The sequence below is a fragment of the Amblyomma americanum genome, chromosome 10 (genome assembly GCF_052857255.1).
Source record: "Amblyomma americanum isolate KBUSLIRL-KWMA chromosome 10, ASM5285725v1, whole genome shotgun sequence".
NCBI classification, from domain to species: Eukaryota; Metazoa; Arthropoda; class Arachnida; order Ixodida; family Ixodidae; genus Amblyomma; species Amblyomma americanum.
Genome location: NC_135506.1, coordinates 52,185,816 through 52,196,976, shown reverse-complemented (window position 1 = coordinate 52,196,976; position 11,161 = coordinate 52,185,816).

Here is an 11,161-nt window from a genome sequence, read left to right as displayed (position 1 = left end):
ATCACAGGCGTAACTGTCATCAAGCAAAATATTTTAAAAGGTGATTTACTGCGGGGATTTTTTCCACAGGATCGATACGTAAACTGCCGTTGTTAGTTTTATGCTGCTTATGAAGTAGACTGATATCGCTTGACCTAGACCGTGCGAGCCCCACATGAACGCGCAAAGCGCCGCATACGCGTATACCGGTAGGTAGAAAAAAAAGGATTGAGGTAGATAAAAGCCTGAGCTGTGCCACACGCAAGAACGTCGAGGCGGTGAGACTAAGGCACGCCACATGAACCTGCTGAAGATAACCGTCCAAAGGGCTACGGTGTGGCTGTAAAAAGACTGATCTTTCGCTCTGCACTGAAGTGGGTAGCGTGGTTAGCAGAAGCGGTATGTCTGGATCACACGTGGTTTAGCGTAATCTTAGATGCTATTACAGAATGCTGCCGGGCCAGTTGACAAATGATTTCAACGGAAACAGCGCGCGAAAGAATGTACCGAGAATAACAGACACGCACACACAAAGCACTGACTAACAGCTAAATGTTTACTGCATTGCTCGCAATAAATACCAAAGGAATGAAATAAAATAAAATAGAAAAACAATATGAAGGCGAGGAGGAGCCCGTTTTTCACTTGTTGCGCTATGCTATACGCACCGTAGCCAGATACCGTAGCGTTGTATTTCGGCACAAGCTGCCCAAGTACGCGGAACGTCCGCCGGCAAACACAGAAGTGATATGCCGCTACCCAATTTTCGGAGTTCGATTTGGCCTCGAAGACGGTATTAGCCGCAGCGCACGTCAGTTTACTGCCAAGTATAGCCCACCGGGCAGGTGCCAAGGCTTCGTGAAGAAAGAAGAAGAACGGCCGGGACGACCGGGGCAACGTTCATTCCACGCTTTCCAATCGTCCTTTCCAATCGTCGTAGCGCACTGACGTCGCACAGTACACGGGCCTCTAGAAATATTGCAGGTGTTGCATGCAAACAGTAATTGCCCTCTTGTGCAGCATGTATTCAGTAACGCTGCTCTTGAAGCCCAATATGCTTGAGAAGATCTAAAAAATGCATGTCACGTTTTGGTTCATTCTGCATATTAACTTGTGCTAGGTGTAACGTTAAGCGACAGGAAGAGGGCCGAGTGGGTGAGGGAACAAACGCGGGTTAATGACATCGTAGTCGAAAGCAACAAGACGAAATGGGCTTGAGCAGGGCATGTAATGCGAAGGCAAGATAACCGCTGGTCCTTAAGGGTAGCGGAGTGGATTCCCAGGAAGGGCAAGCCTAGCAGGGGGCGGGAAACGGTTATGTGGGCGGATGAGGTTAAAAAGTTTGCAGGCATAGGTCTTTGTCCTGCAGAGGGTGTAGTCGGGCTCATGACGATGATTAACTTGTGAAACAAGGCGCTACACTTAAAGAAACCAAAGGACAGGGAATGGATATTCGTTTGGCTTTAAGCGTTTTGTAGTTTGAATAGTGTATGCAGTTACTAAGAGCGAGCTCCGTATAGGATTAGGTCTGAATCTACGTTGCCTGTGTAGCAGCTATATGCTCAAGAGGTGTTTTTTTTATGTTTAACGACCTGAAGCGACCCATAGGCTAGGAGGCTCCGAATTAGCTCCAGTTGTCGACTAACTGGCTGCTACGTGGTAACTAGCGCTAAGAAATACGAGGGACAACGAAGAGGTAACGACGGGACTCACGCTCAGACGTCAAGTGAAATTAATTGAACACGAAAGTTAGGCTCACAATATTCCTCAACGCGGGGTCTTGAAACTCGGTTTTTCTTTCTTATTCAAGAGAGCACGCAACCACTGACACACAGGGAAAAAAAATATCGCTACACTTTGAAGTGCGTGCCTTTTGCAAGTTCGCAGCGAGTTAATGAAAAACACCAATTGGGCACCGCTTTTCTTTATTCTGTTGTCGGCATGCCGCGGGTGACCTTGGCGCCGGAACGTAGGGACAACATGGCGCCGAACTGAAGGAAGAAGACGAAAGTGAACCGTGGGAGAGGCCCTCACTATCTAAGCTGCACGCCAAAAAGTGTGCCGGAAGCCACGCGCTTTGGCAATGGCTACTGGGAGTACATGATGAAAAAATTGCGCAAAATGAACACGAGAGACGGAAACGGAACGACGCAGACAAGCGCCGTCGCTCGTGTTTCTTTTGCACTATTTTTTCATCATGAACGTTATCGAACTCGCCCAACTAAAGGCTTTGCTACTGGGAGTATATGCCCGCCGGCGCAGCCCAGAGTAACGCTGGGCACAGCGGCGTAGTCTTCTGGATTGTCTGCTGCGCAAGCGCGCTCAGACGGCGACCAAGTAGGGGGTACGCAGGGGGCAGCCGGATTCAAGGAATGCGACGTAGCCGCCTCTCTCCCGCGTTCTTTCCTTCCTCCATGACCTAAACTAACATTGGTAAAATTTTCCTTCGGCCCCTGGTGCTTGCGTGCTGTACTGATACTGGAGCAACGCTTGCGTATGCAGAGCTTTCCTATCCCGTGCACCGTGATCCCCTGGTGGGAAAAGTCAGCGCGTGGCGCAAAGGAGCCTATGCTCTGTCCTCCAACACGACCCGCGCATGCGCAGTCCTCGTGGCGTGCGACCAAAGCGGGAATGCCCCTCCCCGTTTCCAAATGCTTCCGCGCTTTGCCGAAAGATGGCGCCGTTGCCCTTTAACCAGTGGCAGCAACAGTGGCAGGCAAGCAAACACTCCTTGGCTTTGTATACCTGTGGACAGGGGTTAATGCCAAAGAGGAAAACAGGAAAATGTTAGAATGTATTGCAAGCGACATTGATGAGCTAGGAGGACAGGGCGAGATAATTATATTAGGCGACATGAATGCACACATAGAAGACCTGGATGGGTACACGGATTCGACAGGAAGCATGCTGCAGGACATGTGTGACAGGCATGATTTAGTTGTATGCAACAGCACCGAGAAGTGTGAAGGGCTCATAACATGGGAGGCGGGGAGTCTGCACTCGACGATAGATTATGCACTAATGTCACAGAGGATGTATAACAGATTAGGGGTAATGAGCATAGATGAAGATGGTTCCAGAAGTCTAGGTAGTGACCACAAGCGTATCAAGTTGAGCTTCAGAAGAAAAAGCATTGTAGGACTGAATCAAGATAAAGAATCAGGGGAAAATTTTTACTCAGAAAAGCAATTGGAAGTAGCAGCCAAACAAATCGAGAAAGTAATTTTTGAGGATAGTGAAACAGAATGGACTTATACCAAATTAACTCGATTACTGGAGCTAGAGCTAGCTAAGGTGCGAGTAAAGCTAAAAGGGAAAAGATGCAAACCCAAGAGTTGGTGGGATGAGGAGGTCAAGAGGGCAATAGAAAAGCGCAAGGAAGCATCCAGGGAACACAGATATTCCAAGAAGAGGGGGGAACCAAAACCCGAAGTAGACAGAAAATGGGATACCTTCATAAAGTGTAGAAGGGACGCATCCTATTTGATTAATGAGAAAATTAGAAGAAAGGGTGCCCAATGGATGTCAAAAGTAAATAAAAAGGATAGAAAAGCAGCCCAAAAATTCTGGAAACATCTAAATGCAATGAGTAATAAAACTAGGCTAGAACAAAGGTTTATTGTTACAGATGAGGGTATTCGACTAGAAGGGGATGAAGCAATAAAACACATAGGAACAAGGATGACGGAAAAATTTTCAGCAAAGCACGTGGTACATAATTTATCGAAGGAGGATAGACCGGTTACAGCAATAGCTTCACTTGAGCAAGGAGAGTGGGAAAGGGCAGAGAAGAAGGTTCCTAGTGGCACATCAACAGGACCAGATGGTATCCCGATTATGTTGATAAAGAAGTTAGGACCAAAATCCAAGCAAACATTAATACAGGTAGTGAACAAAATGATAGTGGATGAGAAAGTCCCCGATGAATGGCGATTAAGTAGAATGAACATGATATATAAGGGAAAGGGGGACAAAGCAGACGTAAGTAACTATCGCCCCATAACAGTGACGTCTGTGGTTTACAGGGTGGTGATGCAAATTATAAAGGATAGACTGCAGGCTTGGGTGGAGAACGAGGGGGTGCTAGGGGAACTACAGAATGGGTTCCGGAAACAAAGGAGGTTGGAGGACAATCTATTTTCATTGACACAGTGTATAGAAATTGCGGAAAAGGAACATAGGCCCTTATTGCTAGCATTTCTGGATATTAGGGGAGCCTATGACAACGTTACTCAGGAGCATTTGTGGGACATATTGGGCACATTGGATGTGGAAAATGGAGTAATTAATCTTTTAAAAGATGTATATAGAGGTAACAGAGTGCTCATAAAATGGGAAAAAAATGTATCAGGGCCTGTAGAGATACAGCGGGGGCTTAGACAAGGATGTCCTCTGTCCCCTTTGTTGTTCATGTTGTACCTGCAAGGTTTGGAGGCCAAGCTAGAGGGGAGCGGACTAGGTTTCAACCTATCTTTTTTCAAGCAAGGGGAATTGATTAAACAGACATTACCGGGACTAATATATGCGGACGATATAGTGATAATGGCTGACAACAAGGAAGACCTGCAGAAGTTGTTAGACATATGCAGTACAGAGGGAGATAGATTAGGCTTCAAGTATAGTAAGGAAAAATCTGCAGTCATGACATTTATTGAAGAGGGCGGCGAGCATAGAATACAGGAGTTCGTGCTAAAGGTAGTGAATGAGTACAAGTATCTTGGGGTGTGGATAAATAACAGTGTTGAGTATCTGACAGAGCATGAAAAATATGTAATGAATAAAGCTAGTAGGAATGCAGCTGTCATGAAAAATAGGGCACTGTGGAATTACAATAGGTATGAGGTGGTAAGAGGGATCTGGAAAGGGGTGATGGTCCCTAGCCTGACCTTCGGGAATGCGGTCCTGTGTATGAGGCCAGATGTTCAAGCAAGGCTGGAAATTAGGCAACGGGGAGTAGGGAGGTTAGCTTTGGGAGCACATGGCAATACACCAAATCAGGGGGTACAGGGTGATATGGGATGGGCGTCTTTCGAGAGCAGAGAGGCTAGCAGTAAGATAGCATTTGAGGAACGATTGAGAAGGATGGAGGAAAAGCGGTGGGCTAGGAAAGTTTTCAGATACCTGTATATAAAGAATGTTGACACGAAATGGAGAAAGCGAACTAGAAAATTGACAAGCAAATATCTGGACAGCAGTAAGGGGGCAAATCAGCAATTATCGGTTAAGAAAAAGGTTAAAGGAACAGAGAGAGCTTTGTGGAAAACAGGGATGCTGAAGAAATCGGCACTAGAAACATACCGGACCTTTAAACAGGAAATTGTCAAAGAAAATATCTATGATAATTGTAGGGGAAGTTCTTTGTTGTTTGAGGCCAGGACTGGAGTTTTGCGGACTAAGAAGTATAGAGTCAGGTACCAGGAGATTGGCACTTTGTGCGTTGCGTGCGGAGAGGAGGAGGAAACGGCTGAACACTTGATACTTTTCTGTAAAGGGCTTCACCCTACAGTGGAAGGCAGCGGGGCTGACTTACCCAAGGCATTGGGGTTTAGGGATAGTGAAGGGAAAGTGGATTTTAAGAGGATAGAAGTAACCAAGCGAAGGTTATCTGATTGGTGGCTAAAAGCAAGACAGGAGTAAAATTTCACAAGACATGGCTAGGTGGCTTGAGCCACCGCCCGATGTAAAGGGTTCAGCCGTATCCATCCATCCATCCATCCATCCATCCATCCATCCACCAGTTTTCCTGTATATAAAGAATGTTGACACGAAATGGAGAAAGCGAACTAGAAAATTTACAAGCAAATATCTGGACAGCAGTAAGGGGGCAAATCAGCAATTATCGGTTAAGAAAAAGGATAAAGGAACAGAGAGAACTTTGTGGAAAACAGGGATGCTGACGAAATCGGCACTGGAAGCATACCGGACCTTTAAACAGGAAATTGTCAAAGAAAATATCTATGATAATTGTAGGGGAAGTTCTTTGTTGTTTGAGGCCAGGACTGGAGTTTTGCGGACTAAGACGTATAGAGTCAGGTACCAGGAGATAGACACTTTGTGCAATGCATGCGGAGAGGAGGAGGAAACAGCTGAACACTTGATACTTTTCTGTAAAGGGCTTCACCCTACAGTGGAAGGCAGCGGGGCTGGCTGACCCAAGGCATTGGGGTTTAGGGATAGTGAAGGGAAAGTGGATTTTAAGAGGTTAGAAGTAACCAAGCGAAGGTTATCTGATTGGTGGCTAAAAGCAAGACAGGAGTAAAATTTCACAAGACATAGCTAGGTGGCTTGAGCCACCGCCCGATGTAAAGGGTTCAGCCGTATCCATCCATCCATCCATCCATCCATCCATCCATCCATCCATCCATCCATCCATCCATCCATCCATCCATCCATCCATCCATCCATCCATCCATCCATCCATCCATCCATCCATCCATCCATCCATCCATCCATCCATCCATCCATCCATCCATCCATCCATCCATCCATCCATCCATCCATCCATCCATCCATCCATCCATCCATCCATCCATCCATCCATCCATCCATCCATCCATCCATCCATCCATCCATCCATCCATCCATCCATCCATCCATCCATCCATCCATCCATCCATCCATCCATCCATCCATCCATCCATCCATCCATCCATCCATCCATCCATCCATCCATCCATCCATCCATCCATCCATCCATCCATCCATCCATCCATCCATCCATCCATCCATCCATCCATCCATCCATCCATCCATCCATCCATCCATCCATCCATCCATCCATCCATCCATCCATCCATCCATCCATCCATCCATCCATCCATCCATCCATCCATCCATCCACGAGATAGACACGTTGTGCGTTGCGCGAGGAGAGGAGGAGGAAACGGCTGAACACTTGATACTTTGCTGTAAAGGGATTCACCCTACAGTGGAAAGCAGTGGGGCTGATTTATCCACGGCATTGGGGTTTAAGGACAGTGAAGGGAAAGTAGATTTTAAGCGGGTAGAAGTAACCAAGCGAAGGCTATCTGATTGGTAGCTAAAATCAAGGCAATTAAGTAAAATTTCATAAGTCATAGCTAGGTGGCTTCAGCCACCACCCGATTTAAAGGGTTCAGCCGTATCCGTCCATCCTTGAAAACTATTACTCAGCATCGCACTTCAGCAGTCACCTTAATCCATGGCGTCTAAACAAAATTAAGTTCCGATGCTTGGCCGACAAACAAATCCTTTCTACCGCGACGCTTTCGGCGGAAAACATGCTTGGAGTGCCTATATTATACCCCTGTCAAACGGCACTTTCGATCCACATTGAGTCAATGCTCATCGCATTCAATGCAGATCAGGCAGAGGTTCTAACACTGCTATTCTAAAGCGCAGTCGGCTCCGCATCTTCTTGGCTTGATCACGAGTCTCCCAGCGAGCTTGAGATTTTAAGCGCAATTGAAAGCTTGAAAGCAGCCGTTGACACTCGGCCTCACTGAGCTACAAAAACTAAAGCAAGTTAATAAAGCAAAAGTGCAATTGTTAAAGTGTAAATTGGTTAAAATGCATGATATGCTTTTTTCAGTGAACCGTGCCTGCAAATCAAGTGCACATATTTAAGTAATTTCAACACCAGGTTCTACCGTCTGTGCAAACACAGATAGCATCCCCATGCGTCAACCATGCGTTGACGCTGCATCCGCTTCCGCAGTGTCTAGTCGCACAACTGAGCAAGGTATGCTGGCAAAGAAAAAGAAGTTTGATGAATCGCAATCGCCACCCTGCGTGGCGGACATCACCATGCTATGGATAACGGCGGAACATTTGGCGGCACCCTGCGCACATGAGGGCTAGTTCTCAATGAGGATTGAAAATGCTCGTGTAGCACCAGATGCTTCAATCAGGCTCGAAATTCTCGATGCAGATCGGGTTCAGTTTGGATCGGAAGTGTCCGTACGATATGGATCTAAGGCTCGGGGTAAGAAATGAAGAGTTGGAATAGACTAATGTAGCCTACAGCGGCAACTGGAACACGTGGAAGCTCCTATATGACAGTGAAAAGCAGCTTTACAGTAGAAAACGCTCGCGAAGCGTACAATTCAACAAAGAAAGGAAAACGTGTGACCACTGTCTTTAGCTCGGTCGTCTTTCTTTGTTGCTTCTATTCGCACTTAGAACAGCAAGATCAGAAGCTGGGGAGCTGCTTTGCCTTACTAATGGATGATCCAGGAACAAAGCGGTTTCTGAAAAAAAAAAAGCTCGCAGAATGAGGCTTACCATTAACTTTTGCTGGTGCTGAGCCGCTTGGTTACAGAGCTATTTGTCCGACGAATGTCTGCCAGATGCAAGCGTCTAACAAAATCTTCTGATGCCGACAGCACGGGCAATGGTGTCGACTGGGAAAGTGCAGAGTGTCTTCCGGTGGGCGTATCCACTAAAATCATGGCATCTCGCACTTTGCTGGGCACAGATTTGGGAGACTACCGGAGGCAACAGGCATAATCCAGAGACAAGGCTCACGTACGCACGCGCAACAACCGTCGGGACTCTTTTATGCTTTGTAATTCATATTCATTCTTGAGGGAAATGAAGAAATCGTGACGGTGGTTGTAGTACAAATAGATAAACAGCCAGCAAGATGATTAGAAGGAAACGAGATAGCGTGTGATTCTTTTTTGGATGATAATGGGGTGCGGGAGATAAAAGCCAGAAATTATGCGCCGAAACCCTGAGAGTTAAGCGCCGCCAAACACTATCAACACTGTGCGTTATACGATTTATCCGAAAGAGCATCGGCAGTAGGCCTTACAAAATAAGCTTTGGGATTCCGTTTTTATTATGTTGATGCTTTGTTAACTCAACGGTTTGTTTGGTGTTAATTCAATAATCACTCAATTTCTTTATTAAACCACTATGAAGTTTTTGTTCAGTACTTCAGAACAAAGTTTTGTTGAGAACGTGTTGTTGAGATTTATTTGTGAAAACGGTGATGTATCAAAACCTAACGTAAGTCATCATCATCATCACCAGCCTGACTACGCTCATCACAATTCATAGGCCTTTCCCATATCTCCTCAATTAACCCTTCCAAGGAAATTTTTTTAGCGCGACACATAAAAAAGAATTCCACTTGAATAAACATGAATCAACTATGCCCCAAGCAAACGCTGGTCACTTAAATCTCTACTGCGCCAGCCGCTCTCACAATATCCCTGCTAACTTCCCAATCTTATCCGTCCATCTAACTTTCTGCCGTTCCTTGCTGCGCTTGCCTTTTCTTGGAATTCAGTCCGTTAAGCTTAACGGTTATCCTGCACCTTCGCATTACATGCCTTGCCCAAGCCCATTTCCTCAATCTTTATTTCGACTAGGATGTGATTAACCAGCGTTTGTTCCCTCATCCACTCTGCCCGCTTCCGGTCCTTTAACCTTATTCCTATCATTTTTCTTTCCACAGCTCGCTGCGTTGTACTTAACTTAAGCTGAGCCCTTTTCGTTATCCTCCATGTTTCTGCCCTATAGGTAAGTAACGGTGGGATAGAGCTTTTATGTAGCTCTTCATGTAGGATATTGGTAAACTGTCGTTTATGGTCTGAAAGAACTTGCCAAATGCACTGTACCTCAATCTTATCATCCCAGAATCTTATCATGTGTGCCGTTGTTGTAACTTTTTCTATGTTCTATGTGATGCCGCCCACTAAGCGTTCAACATCATTTCTTGACTGTAGCGCTATGAGTAGGTTCAAGCAATCAGTATAGCCTATGGTATTTTCGATGGTCTCATCTACAACTCTCCCCACAACCACACACACTGCATGATATTCGGAGTAAACACTTATGTATAATTCTATGTACAAACGTTAGCGCAAAATAAGAGACAGCCACAAGAAAGGTAGAAAAGACAACGCGCTGTCTTGTCGACCTTTCTTGTGATTATCTCTTATTTTGCGCTAATGTTTGTACATAGAACTATGCACCAACTAGCCCAGCAACAAGTGTTACTTGAGTACTGATGCATAATTTGAGGGCCTCGTCTAATTTTTTCCAATTCTCCCCATACTACACCAATTCTGACGTGTGTTCTGGTTTTTGAGCCGTTGGACTAAAATGTTCTTAAATTTGCGTATTATTTTCACCAAAGTATAAGATCGGGCTAGTTGGTATGTACTCATGTGCAAGTCAGGGACGACGTAAGGAACCGCGCTCGTGTTGTCGTTTCCTTACGTCGTATCTGTCTTGTGTGCGCTGTTTTTAGGATGAATTCTTTTTACAGCCAGGGGCACTAGAATCTGTTCATGTAGTGTTTTTCTTTTACGAGAGTGTGTTAATGTGGAGTCACACAAAGGGGCAGAACTCTACCATGATGGCGGCAGTGGATCGTGTCTTCCGGCAATTTCAGGAGGGCATATCGTATCTATCATATCGTATCGTATCGTATCGTTCACGACATGTATCTTCAGAGCCTAACATCAAAAGTCTGATCGACTGCGGTTTATTTTTGAACAGTTTTCTGGACGTGCACTTTGTGACAATTAGAAAACAAAGATGTTTTGCTAGGGACCTTATTCTTAGTATCAATGTGCACGTAAGAATTAGTTTGAATTGGTTTATGAGGTTTAACGTCCCAAATCGACTCAGGCCCCAAACTGATGCCATAGTCGAGGACTGCGGAGATTTCTACCTCCTGGTCTTCTTTAACGTCCACTGGCATAGCACCGTACACGGGCCTCTAGCATTCATCCTCCATCGATATGAACATGCAGGGATTCTTCTCCTGTTGTGAAGGAGCGGTTTTAAGCGAAATTTATTGCCCCAGGGCATTAATGATGGGTGAAGGTGTGATGAATGATGTAGTAGAGATTAAATGAATGGAAAAAGGTTAGCGCATTCGATGAAGTCCAGTAGAGAACGACGGTACGGTCCCTGCGTCCAGGCAATGTATGAAGCAGGGTTGCTTTGTGAAAGACCTGCCACCATCAGGTGCCGAATCCTTGTAGGCTTGAGAGCTGGGCAGTCCCTCAGTGAGTGATGTATGTCGGCCTCAATGTCCTCGTGTTTACATATCGGACACCCTGGCCGAGGAAACAAATCTCGGTACTGAGGCCACTTCCGAGGGATGACTGGTGTGAGGGCAACCCCGACCCGGATCCTCCTAAGCGCAAAATTCTCTGGACGGGTAAGACCGCGGGGGAGGGTT